This window comes from Dasypus novemcinctus, chromosome 12, assembly GCF_030445035.2.
Source record: "Dasypus novemcinctus isolate mDasNov1 chromosome 12, mDasNov1.1.hap2, whole genome shotgun sequence".
Lineage (NCBI taxonomy): Eukaryota > Metazoa > Chordata > Mammalia > Cingulata > Dasypodidae > Dasypus > Dasypus novemcinctus.
The window spans coordinates 37365186-37380902 of NC_080684.1; the positions used below are offsets into that span (position 1 = coordinate 37365186).

At 43.2% G+C, this 15717-nt stretch overlaps 2 long non-coding RNA genes across 3 annotated transcripts; both read right to left on the minus strand.

Annotated features, from left to right (window-relative positions):
• Positions 1-1191: 1191 nt before the first annotated feature.
• Positions 1192-5027, minus strand: LOC131280748 (uncharacterized). 2 transcript variants are annotated; one of them, XR_009188442.2, is made up of 2 exons: positions 4888-5027; positions 1192-1279 (listed from the first exon to the last, which is right to left on the minus strand). It is a non-coding gene; the product is annotated as an uncharacterized lncRNA (long non-coding RNA). The 2 variants fall into 2 exon arrangements; XR_011650179.1 differs by lacking the exon at positions 4888-5027 and adding an exon at positions 3582-3839.
• Positions 5028-8275: 3248 nt separating this feature from the next.
• On the minus strand, positions 8276-15505 carry LOC139440121 (uncharacterized). Its single transcript, XR_011650180.1, has 2 exons — positions 15191-15505; positions 8276-9212 (listed from the first exon to the last, which is right to left on the minus strand). It is a non-coding gene; the product is annotated as an uncharacterized lncRNA (long non-coding RNA).
• Positions 15506-15717: the final 212 nt, after the last annotated feature.

The following is a 15717-nucleotide window of genomic DNA, read 5'->3' on the forward strand; positions in this document are numbered from 1 at the left end:
AGAACCCCCCCCCAAAAAAAAACAAGGAAACAGTTATACAAGACTCCACATAAACACAAACCAGTAGTTCAGAAGAAGCACAGAATTTCCCTGATATTGTAACCTGTTTCCCATGGGCCCTTAAATGAAGGGCATTGTGTTAGATGGTGGAAGATGTCCTGGACACCTCACGTAAAATAGACATATTAACAGTTTTGGCTATTTGTTATGGTTTCTCAATGTGGGCCATGAGTATAATGCTAAAGTAGGATTCAATTGTTACAGTTTTTATAGAAGGAGAGGTCTTCAAACTGAGTTCTAAGTATACAGTGGTCTAATGGATTTAAGAATAAAACTTGAATTTAGTATATATAAAGAAATGTCTTCAGATATTTCTTCCAACAATAAGAGCTGAGTTGTCTATTTTCCCTTTCAATTCTGTTCATTTTGCTTCATATATTTTGGGGTTCTATTGTTAGAGGCATATATATTATAATTTTTATATCTTCCTGATGTCATGACCCTTTTATCATGATGAAACAGATATATTTGTCTCTAGTAAAATTTTTCTTAAAATTGATTAATGTAGCCACTAAAGTTCTCTTACAGTTACTATAAGGTATCTTTTTGGATCCTTTACATTCAGTCTGTATCTTTAGCTCTGAAGAATGGTTCTTATAGACTGTATACTGTTGAGTCTTGTTTTTGTCTCTAGTCCCCCAATCTCTACCTCTTGTCTTAAACATTTAGTCCATCTACAATAGTGTACTCATTGATGTGCTTGGATTTATGTTTGCCATTTTGCTATTTGTCTTCTATAGACCTTATTTTTTTTGTGTTTATTCCTCATTTACTGCCATCTTTTGTGTTTAAAAACTTTTTAGTGTAACATTTTAATTTCTCTGTTTTTAAAATTTATTTATTTATTTTTGAGGTGCCGGGGCCAGGGATTGAACCCGGGACCTTGTATATGGGAAGCCAGCACTCAACGACTGAGCCACATTGGCTCCCTGAGTTGTTTTTTTTGTTCGTTTTGCTTGTTGTTTGTTTTCATCAGGAGGCACCCAGAACCGAACCCGGGGCCTCCATGTGGGAGGTGGGCACTCAACTGCTTGAGTGACATCCATTCCTCATACTGTCTTTCAACTTGTTCCATCCTAGCTCCTGAAGGGCATGGGTAGGGGTGGCCGCAAGATCAAAGAATGCACCTGGTACAATGTCAGACAAGCTTTATTTATTGGGACTTATGGACAGGAGAGATTCTTTCTGCTGGTGGCAGCCCAGAGGATGAAGATGAACTCTGCAAAGAGATGGGCAAATGAGGAGCAATATATAAGGTCTCAGAACAAAGACATTGCATAACAGAGTTCCTCCTAGGGGCACATGAAGCACATACATGGGGTCTGATGATGTTATTTTAGGAAGGAACTGTATAGCCTAGAGAGAGCTACAGCCTAAGATACTGCCTGTGGGTTGTTTCCCTGTGAGGAGGTCTGTTACATTTTAACTTGTGTTATATATATGCAGTGGACCATGTACTGCAGGCTGACTTTCCCTCAGGGATGGGGAGCCAGGCCCAGGACCCACTGGACTCCCACAATCCACACAGCAGCCTGCATTGCCCACAGGACACACACTGCATTCACATATCACAACAAACAGCGTATAACAGAAGACTAAGAGTCCTCCATTAAAAGCTAGTCACCCAGGCCAAAAGGGGGCTTTAAAACAGACAGCAGATCAATAGCTAATTTATCAATATGACTTATGTGTTCTTGCATATGATTTAAAAATTGTGATACATTATGAAAGTGATCAGGCTTGTTCCAAATTTGTTGATGGGTCATATTCTGCCAAGTCAGCAAGGTGTCCCATGCTGTCCAGTTTGCAGAAGTTACAGTTCAAGGCAGATTGTGCTGTTCTAACAGTATATAAGTAACATTTCCATTAGTAGATAACAAAGTACCAGGTAGGGGAGTTTTATGGGAGGCTTCCAGTACCATACATTTCCCCTTCTAACCCTGAGTTTTCTATGGTGACATTAAAAACTAGTTTAGGGAAGAGGACTTGGCCCAATGGATAGGGTGTCCGCCTACCACATGGGAGGTGTGCAGTTCAAACTCCGGGCCTCCCGACCCGCGTGGAGCTGGCCCACGCACAGTGCTGATGTGTACAAGGAGTGCTGTGCCATGGGTGTCCCCTGCATAGGAGAGCCCTATGAGCAAGGTGTGCGCCCCGTAAGGAGAGCTGCCCAGTGCAAAAAAAGTGCAGCCTGCCCAGGAAAGCGCCGCACACACGGAGAGCTGACACAACAAGATGACGCAACAAAACGAGACACAGATTCCGGGTGCCACTGACACAAGCAGGCACAGAAGAACGTACAATGAATGGACACAGAGAGCAGAAAACTGGGAGGTGGGACAGGGAAGGGGAGAGAAATAAATGAAAATAAATCTTTAAAAAAGTCTGAGTTTAAAAAAAACAAAAAATAAAAAATAAACTAGTTTAGGCATAAGGAGAGTCCATATAGACACGCATAAAGCCCTGGCTGTCTGCTGTTTTAATTGGTCACCTTTTTTTACCTTTACCTGTTAGCTTTCAGGGACTCAATGGGGAAGCCTTTCTTTCTGGGGTTATTTAGGACTTCTTTTGAGCCCAGGACTTCTAAACTGGATCTTACGACCACGGTCTTTGGTGGGCTTTATTCTGACCAACCGCCTTCCCTGTTTCCTGTACTAATTTGCCTTAACTTCCCCTTGCAGAGTTTACACCCTTGGTTTTAAGGAGGAGCTGAAGGGCAATAGTCATTCTTCTATAGATGCTTCCTGCTGGTTAGGGGAAGTAGTCCCTGCCTGATGGGGTGTGACACTCCCTGGCTATTCTATTGACCTTGAGGGAAGGTGGGTCTACACTGTGGTTGGAACTGGATGAAATTTCTGCATGACTAATACCTTGTTCTAGACAACCTTGGTTCTAGAAGAAATAAACTGAAAAAAGGAATTAAGTTTGCCAAGACATTTAGCATTTTCAATGTCCTTCTGCATATGACATAGAATAGAAATTATTATATTCATCAGGCATACGGGTGCAGCACTTTATACTAATTAACACACAAGTTCCTTTTTGAGCTCCCTAAGGGAAACTTGGCCCAACAGTGGGGCTGGGGACCCACTGAACCCCCACATAGCTCATTAATTTGATGATGGAAATTTGTATGAATCTCACTGATTAGTTGTCTCAGATCCTGGGTCTCATCTGGGGCTTTGATATCTTCCTTTGCTTGGGCCATTTCTTCCATTTTCTTAGTATGGCTTGTAATTTTTTGCTGATATCTAGGCATCTGATTATAATGGTGAGTTTACTCTTTTGTAGGGATTTATGGGGGAGGCTCAAATTCTCAAATTCTCTTTTGAAGGGATTTATGGGGGAGGCTGTGTGTTACTGCTGTTCTTTGATTCTTGGTTCCACCTGTTCTGGGTCTTTAGGATTGTCCCTTTTAGTGCTCACACCTGGACCAATGATCCAGTAATGTGTGGCAGACCTGCTTCCTAGGGCTTTGGGGAGGGAGGCTTTAAAGGCTGGAAAACACTTGTCTAACTTACCTACTTTTAATTTCCTCACAGGCACTTCCTTGGTCTGCCAGCAGATGGCAATCTTCAGCAGGCCTCTCAGTTCAAAGCCTGGTCAGAAAGTGTTTGCTGCAGCCCAGACCAGATCAATGTGACAGAGGGTCCTGCCTAGGGTGATGAGCCTCGCAATTCAAACTTTCTCAGAGTGTCCTCCAGCCTTTGCTAGCAGCCCACTCTCTTTCCCAGCTAGGAAACAATTCCATTCCCCGCTGCATCCTCAACAGCCATTCCTGGTCGGTAGGGAGGGTATTTGAGAGTTTCGAATCTCTTTAGTCCTGAGCCAGTTCCCAGAGCAAACAATGGTGCAAGCCCACAGACTGGAGGTGCTCCCGGGACACAGCAGACCTGATCTGTGGGCCAAGAGCTGAGTCAGCTTTTTTTTCCCCCAAAGATTTATTTATTTATTTCTCTCCCCTTCCCCCGCACCCCCACCCCGGTTGTCTGTTCTCTGTGTCTATTTGCTGCATCATGTTCTTTATCCACTTCTGTTGTCAGTGGCACGGAAATCTGTGTTTCTTTTTGTTGTGTCATCTTGCTGTGTCAGCTCTCCATGTGTGCAGCGCCATTCCTGGGCAGGCTGCACTCTCCTTCGCCCTGGGTGGCTCTCCTTATGGGGTGCACTCCATGCACGTGGGGCTCCCCTATGCAGAGCACACCCCTGCATGGCAGGGCACTCCTTGAGCGCATCAGCACTGCGCGTGGGCCAGCTCCACACGGGTCCAGGAGGCCCGGGGTTTGAACCGCGTATCTCCCATGTGGTAGACGGCCGCCCTATCCACTGGGCCAAGTCCACCTCCTGAATCAGCTTTAGGCTACATCACTCTCTCTCCTTTCCTGGGGAGGTGGATCCCTGTGGCCCCCTTTGTCTGTAGCCACAGACCCAAGGCCAGAGAATTGAAAAAAAAATTTTTTTGTGTGTGAATACATTTTTTTATCTTTATTTTTTTTTTAATGTTACATTAAAAAAATATCCCCCACCCCCCTCACCCCACTCCTCCCATAACAACAACCTCCTCCATCATCATGGGACATTCATTGCACTTGGTGAATACATCTCTGAGCACTGCTGCACCACATGGTCAATGGTTCACATTATAGTGTACACTCTCCCCCAGTCCACCCAGTGGGCCATGGGAGGACACACAATGTCCAGTAACTGTCCCTGCAGTACCACCCAGGACAACTCCAAGTCCTGAAAATGCCCCCACATCACATCTCTTCTTCCCACTCCCTTGTCTGCTCACAGGGTGGGGTGGTTGCAGCTGCAACTTCTACTTACAGTCTTTCCATCAAGATTCTTTTCCTGTGCCACTCTCTTTTCTGGGCAGTGTCCAGCCTTCCCCTGGTGTCCTAAACCCTAGAACATTTTTTTCTAGGCCATTTCAGTCTGTCCTCTAGCTATTTTTCTGGGAGAGGAGAGAGTACCATGTCTTTCTAATCCGCTATATTTCTGGATGTTCCCAGATTTCTTGTGAGTTAAAAATTTGCGTCATAAAACCTGGCAACTTCAGGATAGACAGTCACAACTCTGAAAGGGTAAGCCACATCCCAGAGGAAGTCTGGAAATGTGTTTCTCTGGAAAGCAGAGAAAATGAGGAGTAGAATTTTCTTTTTCTTTTTAAACTGTAAGCCCTTTCCTGCCAGCAGTCAAGCAAGTATTTTTGACTTTTAGTTCAGGGCAACTGATTCTGAGTCCCAAGCAGGGCTCTGATCATGGGGTCAAGTCTCACAAAGCTGTCTGAGTTATTCCTCAGGTAGCTAACTTTCTAAAGTCTATGCCATGATAACTCCTTCTCCCTAGTAGGTTAGTTTTTCTCATTCTCCCCCCATCCCTCCCATTCCCACTGCACACACATGTGCACAAGCACAGACACACGCAGAGAACTGCATATATGTAAACACATCCAAACAATTTGTTTCTAGAGTAATCCAACTTTGGCTCATTGAGAGCAGCACTCTTATGTCTGAGGTGCATCAAAGAAGGTCCTGGGTGGGGCTTCTGAAGACATTCTCCTCCAAGTGCCAAAAATTGGGGTTCATATCTTATTCATTCACTCATTTAATTGGTTTGTGTTGAAGCACTTATTACGAGCCCAGCATTGTGCTAGGAGCTGGGGATATGGTGGTGAACATGCCACAGTTCCCAAGGGAGAGCAGCTTTTAGTGCTAAGGAATGGACACAAGTAAACAAGCATTTAGATTAAAGTGTGGTGAGCATACTGGCAGAGAGGTATTGACTTTCATAGAAACTCACAACAGAGGGTTCTTGATGTTGGTGTTTGACGCTGAAGCTGGAGCCCTGGGAAGAGAGAAATTCTGAGCCTGGAATGAAGCAAGCCCTGGGAAGAGAAGAACCCTAAGCCCAGAGAGAAGAAGACTTGGGAAGAGAGGAACCCAAAAAAGCCTGAACCCTCGCAGACGTCAGAGGTCGTCTTGCTCCAACACATGAAAATAGACTTTGATGAGGGAAGTAACTTATGCTTTATGGCCTGGTATCTATAAGCTCCTACCCCCAATAAATCCCCTTTATTTTTAAAAAAAGAAAAGAAAGAAACTCACAACAGGGACATTTAGTCCAGATTTGGGGGACCAGAGAAGGCTTCCTTGAAGAAGCAATGTCTAAACTGAAACTAAAGAATGAGTCAGAGTTAGGCAGGAAGCTGGTTTATGCTGTGTATTATCCACAAAGAACAAGTTTAACTCAACCTTCCACCCACTCGCCATTAATTCTAGGTCACCTCCTCTGCTTTGCCTCCTCGCCTCACTTATCTATGTCATATGGTACATGATCCTCCAGAAGAATGCCAGCTCAATTTTAATATCTATCCAAGCTATATGGATTTAGAAAGATAAATATGGAGCAATGAAAACAATTCTTGACCTGATGATTGAGAGACAAACTCACAAATTTCCTGGTAGTTTCTGAGCATGACATGTAAAACCAACTGACAGGGTTTCTGTAGAAGAGATTCATGTACCTGATGGTAGTTGGGCCAGATAACGCTTAAATTCTCATCCTGGATCTCCATTGAATAGCAGCGTGACCTTAGACAAGTTTCTTTCTTTTTTTTTTTTCAAAGATTTATTTTTTTATTTATTTCTCCCCCACCCCAGTTGTCTGTTCTCCGTGTCCATTTGCTGTGTGTTCTTTTGTCCCATTCTGTTGTTGTCAGTGGCACAGGAATTTGTGTCTCTTATTGTTGCATCATCTTGCTGCCTCAGCTCTCTGTGTGTGCAGTGCCATTCCTGGGCAGGCTGCACTTTCTTTTGCGCTGGGCGACTTTCCTTATGGGGCGCACTCCTTGCGCGTGGGGCTCCCCTACACGGGGGACACCCCTGCGTGGCAGGGCACTCCTTGTGCGCATCAGCACTGCACATGGGCCAGCTCCACACGGGTCAAGGAGACCTGGGGTTTGAACCGCGGACCTCCCATGTGGTAGACGGCTGCCCTATCCACTGGGCCAAGTCCGCTTCCCTAGACAAATTTCTTAATCTCTCTGGGCTATGTTTTCCCCCCCATCCCACCCCCCCTCCCTTATTAGTAAAAGGAGAAGGGTAAGTGACTTCCCAGTTTCCTTCCACTTCCAGTGTAAAGTGAATTGAGCTTGAGTTGTTTTTTAAAATATATATTTTGTTTTTAGAGAAGTTGTGAGCTTACAAAACAATCATGCATAATGTGCAGAACTGAGCTTGAGTTTTTTGCAAAGCTAAATAGAAATGATTTGAATGGCTGTGCCATAGAAAGCAAGCTCAGGTACCCACTAAAATGAGAAAGGTACTACCTACAGTACCAGAGTAAAATTTCTGAGTAGAGCTGGAGGTTTGTAATCTACTCCAGCGACTCTCTCAGGCTTATCTTGCACTTCTCTCATACATCTTTTCCCTGCATGATAAGAGGTTGAAGAAGGCTTCCACTGTGTCCCTGCAGATTGCACTGACTTGCAAACGATCAAAGCAAATCAGATCTATGATAGAAACTGGCGGTATGGGACACACAGCCTGCTTCAAATTCCCATATTCCTCCTTTGCCAACTTACTTTACATTTCTCCTTTACTAACATGTTTTCCTGGAGAACCTCTGCTAGGACTAGCAAAGAACCTTCAGTAAATGAGGTGAACTCACTCTCCGGCCCACTACATGTGTCCAGATGCTTGCTATGTGGAAGCTTAAGCCCAAAGCACTGGTGGTCACTGACTACAAAATAATGCTAAGATCTGTTTTGACAAATCTCACAGTAAATATGACTCAGAAGTCTTGGCTGAATGTCAGATCTTAAGAATGCTTGAAGAGTCAAGGTTGTCCTTTCTGATCTACCCAAAGTTCTCTGTCTCCAATTTCCAGTTTTAGAAGAAATGGCTCTCCTTTTGACACTCCTGCTGGGACTGGATGGTGGGGGGCTACTCTTTCATTCAGTGTGAACCACGGGGTTCTTGCATGATCCAGGCAGTGGGGGAGAGGCACCCAAGAGTGTGAGACATACTGCAAATAGAGTGTGTGTGTGCATGTTGGCCCGGTATTGTTCATTTGTTTCAGGAAAGGTTGTAGAAGGGAACCTGGGGAGAATAGAGTCTCTCTTCCACAACAGGATCTGCAGCTCAAGTTAAAATCAACCTCCCTTTCAATCTCTGTCCTGGGATAACTCAGACTACATTTCTAGAAGACAAAAGCATTCCCTGAAATGGCCTCCACATCTTCTCTACTCAACTAATGTCCACGGATCCTCCAAGTTTCTCTTTAACCTTCCCTGAGCCCTCCCACGTTAGATGACTGGTCCTCTGAACTCCTACAGCCTCCCAACTCATCACCTTTCCTTGTCTTTGTGCCTGATTGTCTTCCTCAGCAAACTCTGTGCTCCCTGAGGGCAGGGCATTGTTTTCCATTTCTGTGATCTATTAGTCAGTCAAAAGGGGTGCTGGTGCAAAGTACTAGAAATCTGTTGGCTTTTATAAAGGGTATTTATTTGGGGTAGAAGCTTATAGTCACAAGGCCCTAAAAAAAAGTCCAACTCAAAGTACCCTAAGAGGTACTTTCCCACCCAAGGTCATTTGCCACGTGTTGAAGCAAATTGGCAGGCCTTGTCTGCGAAGCTTCAGCCTTCCTGTTTCCTACTTTTTTTTTTTTTCGGATCGGAAGTCTGATTGTTGTTTTTTTAAACTTTATTTTGTACATTTAATAATTGTAAATATACACAATTAAAAACTAAAAAGAAAATAGTTGAATAAAAACATACATTTCTCAATTAAATGTACTGGATACATATAAATTTTGTTTTGAATCATACAATATGTTACACAATATATTTAATTCATAATAATGCAATCATACAGTATTTGTTCTTTTGTGTCTGGCTTGCTACGCTCAACATAATGTCCTCAGGTTCATCCATGTTGTCATATGCCTCATGACTTCATTTCTCCTTATAGCTGCATAATATTCCATCCTGTGAATACACCATAGTTTGTTTATTCATTCATCTGCTGGTGGATACCTGGGTTGTTTCCAATTTTTGGCAATCGTGAAGAATGCCGCTATGAATATCAATGTGCAGATGTCTGTTTGTGTCACTGCTCTCAGTTCTTCTGGGTTGTATTAGTCAGGGATCTCTAGGGAAACAGAATCAACAAGGGATATCTGTCAATAGAATGCGATTCTGTAAGAGTCTCTCATGCAGCCGTGGGGATGCACAAGTCCAGGTTCCGCAGGCAGGCCACAACCAGGGGCTGCAATGAAAGTCCAGTGAAGGTGTTCTTGATGTATTCTGAGAGATGCTGGCTGTCTAAGGACAAGCTCGGAAATTCTCTCTCAATGCTAGAATCACTTCCCCTTTTAAGGCATTCAACTGATTGGGTTAAGCATCACTCTTGCTGACGGCAATCTCCCTGATTTATGTAATTATAACCAGTTATTTATGATTTATCACTGGAGTAAAGTCAATAGTGACTAAAGTCCATAAATGCCCTTGTATTACAGTTAGCCCAGTGCTTGCTTGACCAAACAACTGGGCACAATTACCTGGTCGAGTTGACACAATAGCCTAATCATTCACCTTGGACCTTACTGTCTATTTGCAAAAAAGCATACGCGTATTTTTTCTCTTGATATGTATCTATTAAATATCTTTTATGTCTTATTTAGACCACAGAATTTTCTATAGTATGAATGCATTGCATTTTACTTATTGGTAATTTTTTAGAAAGTATCCACAACACTGCAAGTTGGTTAAATGTTAAAGCTGTTATTTTACCATTACATTAGGATAAATTTTGGGGAATTAAAATGCTGGCCCAATAAGTGTGCATATCTTATTTTTTTATGCTATTACCCTTAGCCCCCATGATCAGTGTAAGAGGACCAGGTCCTTGAGTTCTTGCGAAACCTGGACACTAGCATTAAAAACAAGACAAAATAAACAAGGCAATCATTGCAAAGTCATTCTTGTTTTTCTTGAAGAGGTTAAATTCATTTTCATGTTTATCGGTGCTTTTCTCTTATGTAAAGTATGTCCTTTGTTTATTTTTCTATTGGGTAATTCACATGCCTTGTTTTGAATGGGCGTTACCTCGTGATCCTGCTGACTCAAAGGCCCTTTTGTAATGACAAGGTGTCACACGAGAGTTTGTGCATGTGTGTCTATGTGTGTACTTGTCCTTGAGCAAGGCATTTATGAGTGGAAAAGGTTTTTTTTTGGGGGGGGCTACTTTGATAATTAAAATTAATGTCTTGTTTATTAGGCTTTTAATTAAAAACATAATTTTTTTCTTTAATCATTTGTTAACTTTATAGATCTTATTCTATTTATAAAATTTAGTAAATTTGATCAATTATTTTTAAGAGGGGTTTTGATTACTATTTGGTTCTGTTTAACGCCCTTGAAAATTTAAACTGCATTTATAAATTTAACATTTTTTATTTTCTTTTTGAGTACATCTGTTTGGTGACTGATAAACCTTAAATAAACTTTACAAATCAAAGAACACAATATGTAAATATGACAAAGCAAAGTTATCTTAAATTTTCTAATACTGTTTATGAACCTAGCACAATTTTATCTTAAAACCACAAATCTAATCAAATACTCATTATACATTTTAATATAGGAATTATAAGGCTAATCTGTTAGTCTATTTTGCCAAACTGTTCTTTTTTTTTTTTAATTATTTATTTATTTTTTTAAATTACATTATGAAAAATATGAGGTCCCATTCAACCCCACCGCCCCCGCCCCCCACTCCCCCCACAGCAACACTCTCTCCCATCATCATGACACATCCATTGCACCTGGTAAGTTCATCTCTGAGCATCACTGCACCCCATAGTCAATGGTCCACATCATAGCCCAGACTCTCTCATGTTCCATCCAGTGGGCCCTGGGGGGATCTATAATGTCCCGTAATTGTCCGTGAAGCACTATCCAGGACAACTCCACGTCCCGAAAACGCCTCCACATCTCATCTCTTCCTCCCGTTCCCCACACCCAGCAGCCACCATGGCTACCGTTCCCACACCCATTCCACATTTTCTCTGTGGACATTGGATTGGTTGTGTCCATTGCACATCTATGTCAAGTGAGGGCTTAGATTCCATATGGGTACTGGATGCACTCCTCCCGCTTCCAGTTGTAGACACTCTAGGCTCCATGTTGTGGTGGTTGACCTTCTTCAACTCCATGTTAGCTGAGTGGAGTAAGTCCAATAGATCAAAGTGTAGGAGCTGAAGTCTGTTGAGGCTCTGGGCCTGGGTGTCATATTATCAGTCCAGAGATTCAAATCCCCTACATATATCTTAAACCCAGCACCGACTACAATTCCAATAAAGTAGCATGCAAGTCTTGTGAAAAGAGATCCCCTCTGAGTCCAATTCCATCAGGCAGAAACACCAGGTCCAAAGAAGGGCTATCTGTCATGGCAGTGAACCCCTTCTGCCATGACCATAGAACCCGTGGGTCTCTTTATCCCTCAAAAGAACCAATACCTGGGGTTGTATCTACCTTATCTGTCTCTTAGACTCTGTTCAGTTGTACATAGGGGTATTCCTTCTGACAACCTCCAGACTCTTTTTTAGAGACTCACAGCCTTATAATCTCATTTCTCCTTTCCATTTCCCCCTTACATTAGGTCAAACAGCTTCCCGAAGTCATGTTATTATATGTAGACAGGTATATTCTGCTGTTCCGCATTGAATCTTTAATTCAAGGTCATTTTATAGTTGCTTCTTCAGCTGGTATGTGGTAGTGATCCCTCGGTGCCAGGGAGGCTCATCCCCGGGTGTCATGTCCCACGCTGGGGGGAATGCATCGCATCTACACGCTGAGTTTGGCTGTGAGAGTGGCCACATTTGAGTAACATGCAGGCTGTCAGGAGGAAACCCCCAGGCACAATGCTACTCTAGGCCTTGTTCTTATTGCAGGTGTATAGGCTCAAAAGTGTAACCATTAGTATCACGAGCCCACTGTTGGGCCCTCCTTCCTTCCTGGTTCTTGCCGTTGCACCTGGAGGATTGCCGCTGCTCTCCCAGGGCCCACAACAGTGACCCCCCGGCCAGGAGCCCAGTACCCCCCCAGCTGTTGTTTTTGTTTCCACTATGAGTATATATAGACATTACCATATACCCTGGGCATATGCCCTGTATAACTCCCTGTCAACCATATATATCCTGTCAATAACATACCATATCAGTATTCCTCCACTGCCATTGTTGAACCACTCTGTGATCCAAAACTTCCCGTAAAGTGAATCCCAACATAATGTCAGCTTCAGAAGAGTCTTAGATCACTGATATTCATATATACAATATACAGTATTTCCCCAGATCCACCATAAAACCTTTTCCCTTGCACAGCAATAATCTTTTAACTTATTCATATCATATTTCCTGAAACTGATGTACAGATTCCAACACTATAGTTTTCAAACACGGTGACATTTGTGCTTACTATGTGGTCCATATTTTAGGCTGTACAGTTTTCTAAATTTTTTAGTTATCCTATGTTTTGTCTTATGGCTTTCATTATTAGTCTGTCGTCCCCGATATGTTTTTGGTGTAATATTAGCTGTTTTATATTCATCCCCGTGTACTCTCACATAACTCCTCTTTTGCCCCCTTATTTACCTTTGTTCCATCCATTCCACATCCATTTTCCCCTCCCCTTAGGGCCCACAACGCCTGCCAATCTAATACCCTGGGAGCCGTCCTTTCTCACGAGAGATACAGTTCTCTCTATTCGACGGCATTAGTCTTCCCCAGGATATGGGTCCACCCCACCCAATGGTAGAACCCACCTTGGCAAAATGAACCTTCAGCTATTCCGTCCGGAGTCCGTCACGCATCAGACCATACCCCCTGAGCGTCCTAACCAGGTAACCCTCCTACTTATACTTTGATACCAAACTGTTCTTTAATAGGCCAAATTCTCTGTACTTAAACTATTATATATGTAAAGATTATTCCCAAATTTAATTCAAAAGAATAATATTAATAATAATTTAGGTTTTGTTTACTCAACTATCTCTATACTTAATTCTTTTTATTTATTTATTTATTCCTTCTCCCCACCCCACCCCCTACCACCATTGTCTGCTCTTTGTCCATTTGCTGTGTGTTCTTCTGTGTCTGCTTGTCTTCTCTTTAGGCAGCACCAGGAACCAATTCTGGGACCTTCTGGAGTGGAAGAGAGGCACTCAATCTCTTGAGCCACCTCAGCAACCTGGTCTGCTGTGTCTCTTATTGTCTCTCCTCTATGTTTCCTTTTTTTTTTAATTGAAGTATATCATTCATACATGAACACACATAAACAATAAGTGTATAGTAAAGATTGCAAACTTACAAAATAAACATATATAACATCATACAGGGGTCTCATACATCACCCTTCCACCAACTCTTTGCATTGGTGTGAAATATTTGTTACAAACTATGCAAGAGCATTGTCAAAATATTAGTACCAACTATATTCTTTATCTTACATTTGGTGTATTTTTTCCCCAGTCCATACTATTTTTTTAATGTATTTTTGTTACAGATATTGTGAACTTGTGAAACAATCATAGAGATATGTAGATTTCCCATACAGCTCCACACCCTGGTAGAACATTTGCATATCTCTTTGTTTTGTTATCTTGCTGCGCCAGCTCTCCGCAGAAGCCAGCGCTCCTGCATGGGCCAGCACTCTGTGCAGGTCAGCACTTCACATAGGCTAGCCCATTGCGTGGGGGCCAGCACTTCACATGAACTAGCTCTCCACCCAGGCCAGCTCTCCACCCGGACCAGCTGTCTGCACAGCCCAGCTCTCCAAGCAGGCCAACTTGCCTTCACCAGGAGGCCCTGGTAATTGAACCCTGGACCTCTTATGTGGTGGACGGGAGCCCAGTCGCTTGAGCCACATCTGCTTCCCAGCTTTAAGCCTTTTAAGATTAAGGTGGAGAGCAGTTGTGGCTCAAGCTGTTGAATGCCTGCTTCCCACATGGGAGGTCCAGGATTTGGTTCCTGATTCCTTAGGGCCTCCTAAAGACCAAAACAAACAACAGGAAACAAATGAAAAACTCAGCTCAGGGGCGCTGAAGTGGCTCAGTGGTTGAGGCTTCCTACATACAAGGTCCCAAGTTCAATCCCTGGCCCTGGTGCCTCACACACACACAAAAGGTTACGGAGCTTAAGCTGCCAAATGAATTCTTTGACAAAATGAACCAGCCTAGCTCCAGTGAGCCAAGGCATAGTAAGATTAGTCATTGTCTGGGGTAAGGTTTTTTTTAAAAAATTAATTCCACAGGGGTAGAACTCTATAAGAATCAGCTGGCTCATGTGAGTTACTGCAAACTGGATGCAAGAGAGCATGGAGTTAAACATTTGTCTAGAGTGAGCCTGGAAAATCTAAGGCGGGAGAGTGTGTGAGCATTCATGTCATCATTTAAGTATAGGGGCTTTGTCAGTGCCCAGTTCTTCAGGATAAGCTGGACAACTCCTGGACTGAGTCCAGCAAGAATAGTTTTTACACGAGAGGGAGAAGCTGCATAGAAAGGAACCATGCCATTTGGTTCTACTAACCATGCCAGTAAAAGAATGCTAAGCCTGGTGCTAGCACCAACTGTTAAGTAAAAAAAAAAAAGATACAAGGATGCAGCTGAGTAGAGGAAGCAAAGATCAGCAGAGGAGAGCAGGATCAAGGACATCAGCAGTTCTGAATCAGGCGAGGAGCAGGCTGAGGAGAGCGGGACAGAACAAAGGCCATGAACGAGTTCCTCTGATTCCTGTATACCCTGGAGTAGTGGCTTCCAAGTGCTCTATAGGGGCACGGTTAGCCCACAGGGATTTCAACTGGACGTGTTCCAGGGAAGGAGGGAAAGCCTTCTTAGACAGGGTCTCCAATGGAATACACAGGAGGTTGGCAAAAATATGCCATTATATGAATAGAATAATCACTGTGAACAGGAACCTGATGCTTAATGAAGCTATTTTTCTGCAATACAAACCAGTTCAAAATGAAATCCTTTCCTCTCTTTTGTAAATGTACAATGAGTTGGATTCTCACTCTACTGAGGCTCAGGAAAGGGTGGGTTTTGTTTATTTTTACCAGCTATGTACCTACCTTCCAGAGATGGAAACTGTGGTTGCCACCCAGAGATGGATGCAATGTTAGTACTTCCGTGTCTTCTCGTTATGGGGAGAGAATGAGACTGTCTTTATTTGCACACAGTAAAGTTGCATCTTGTCATCAACAACAAAGATTGTTTTGTTCTCCAGGGAAAGTTTCATGTGTGTAGAAGGCTGAGTGGACACCGGCAGCCGGAGGTGGGGACCGTGCTGGCCATGCAGAGCTTTTCTCCAAGCTCCCAGTCTATTCTTTGGTCTGTTTTAGGCTGTTGCAACTTTGCAAACCAGCTTTGCCAGATTTCCCTGTTAGGGCACTTCAATGAGACTAGGAGGCTGGAGGGGGAGAGGAATTTATGCCCTCCTTGTTTGCTTTCTGTTCCTGGCAGTGTCACTGTAGTAACCCTTCCTTACTCTGGCATCAACATTGGGTTCCAAATAGCAATAACTGACCACAGATGGCCGTTCTTTTCTACACTTCCCAAACTGGCCTTACCATTCTCCTTCAGAGATGCCACTACCAAC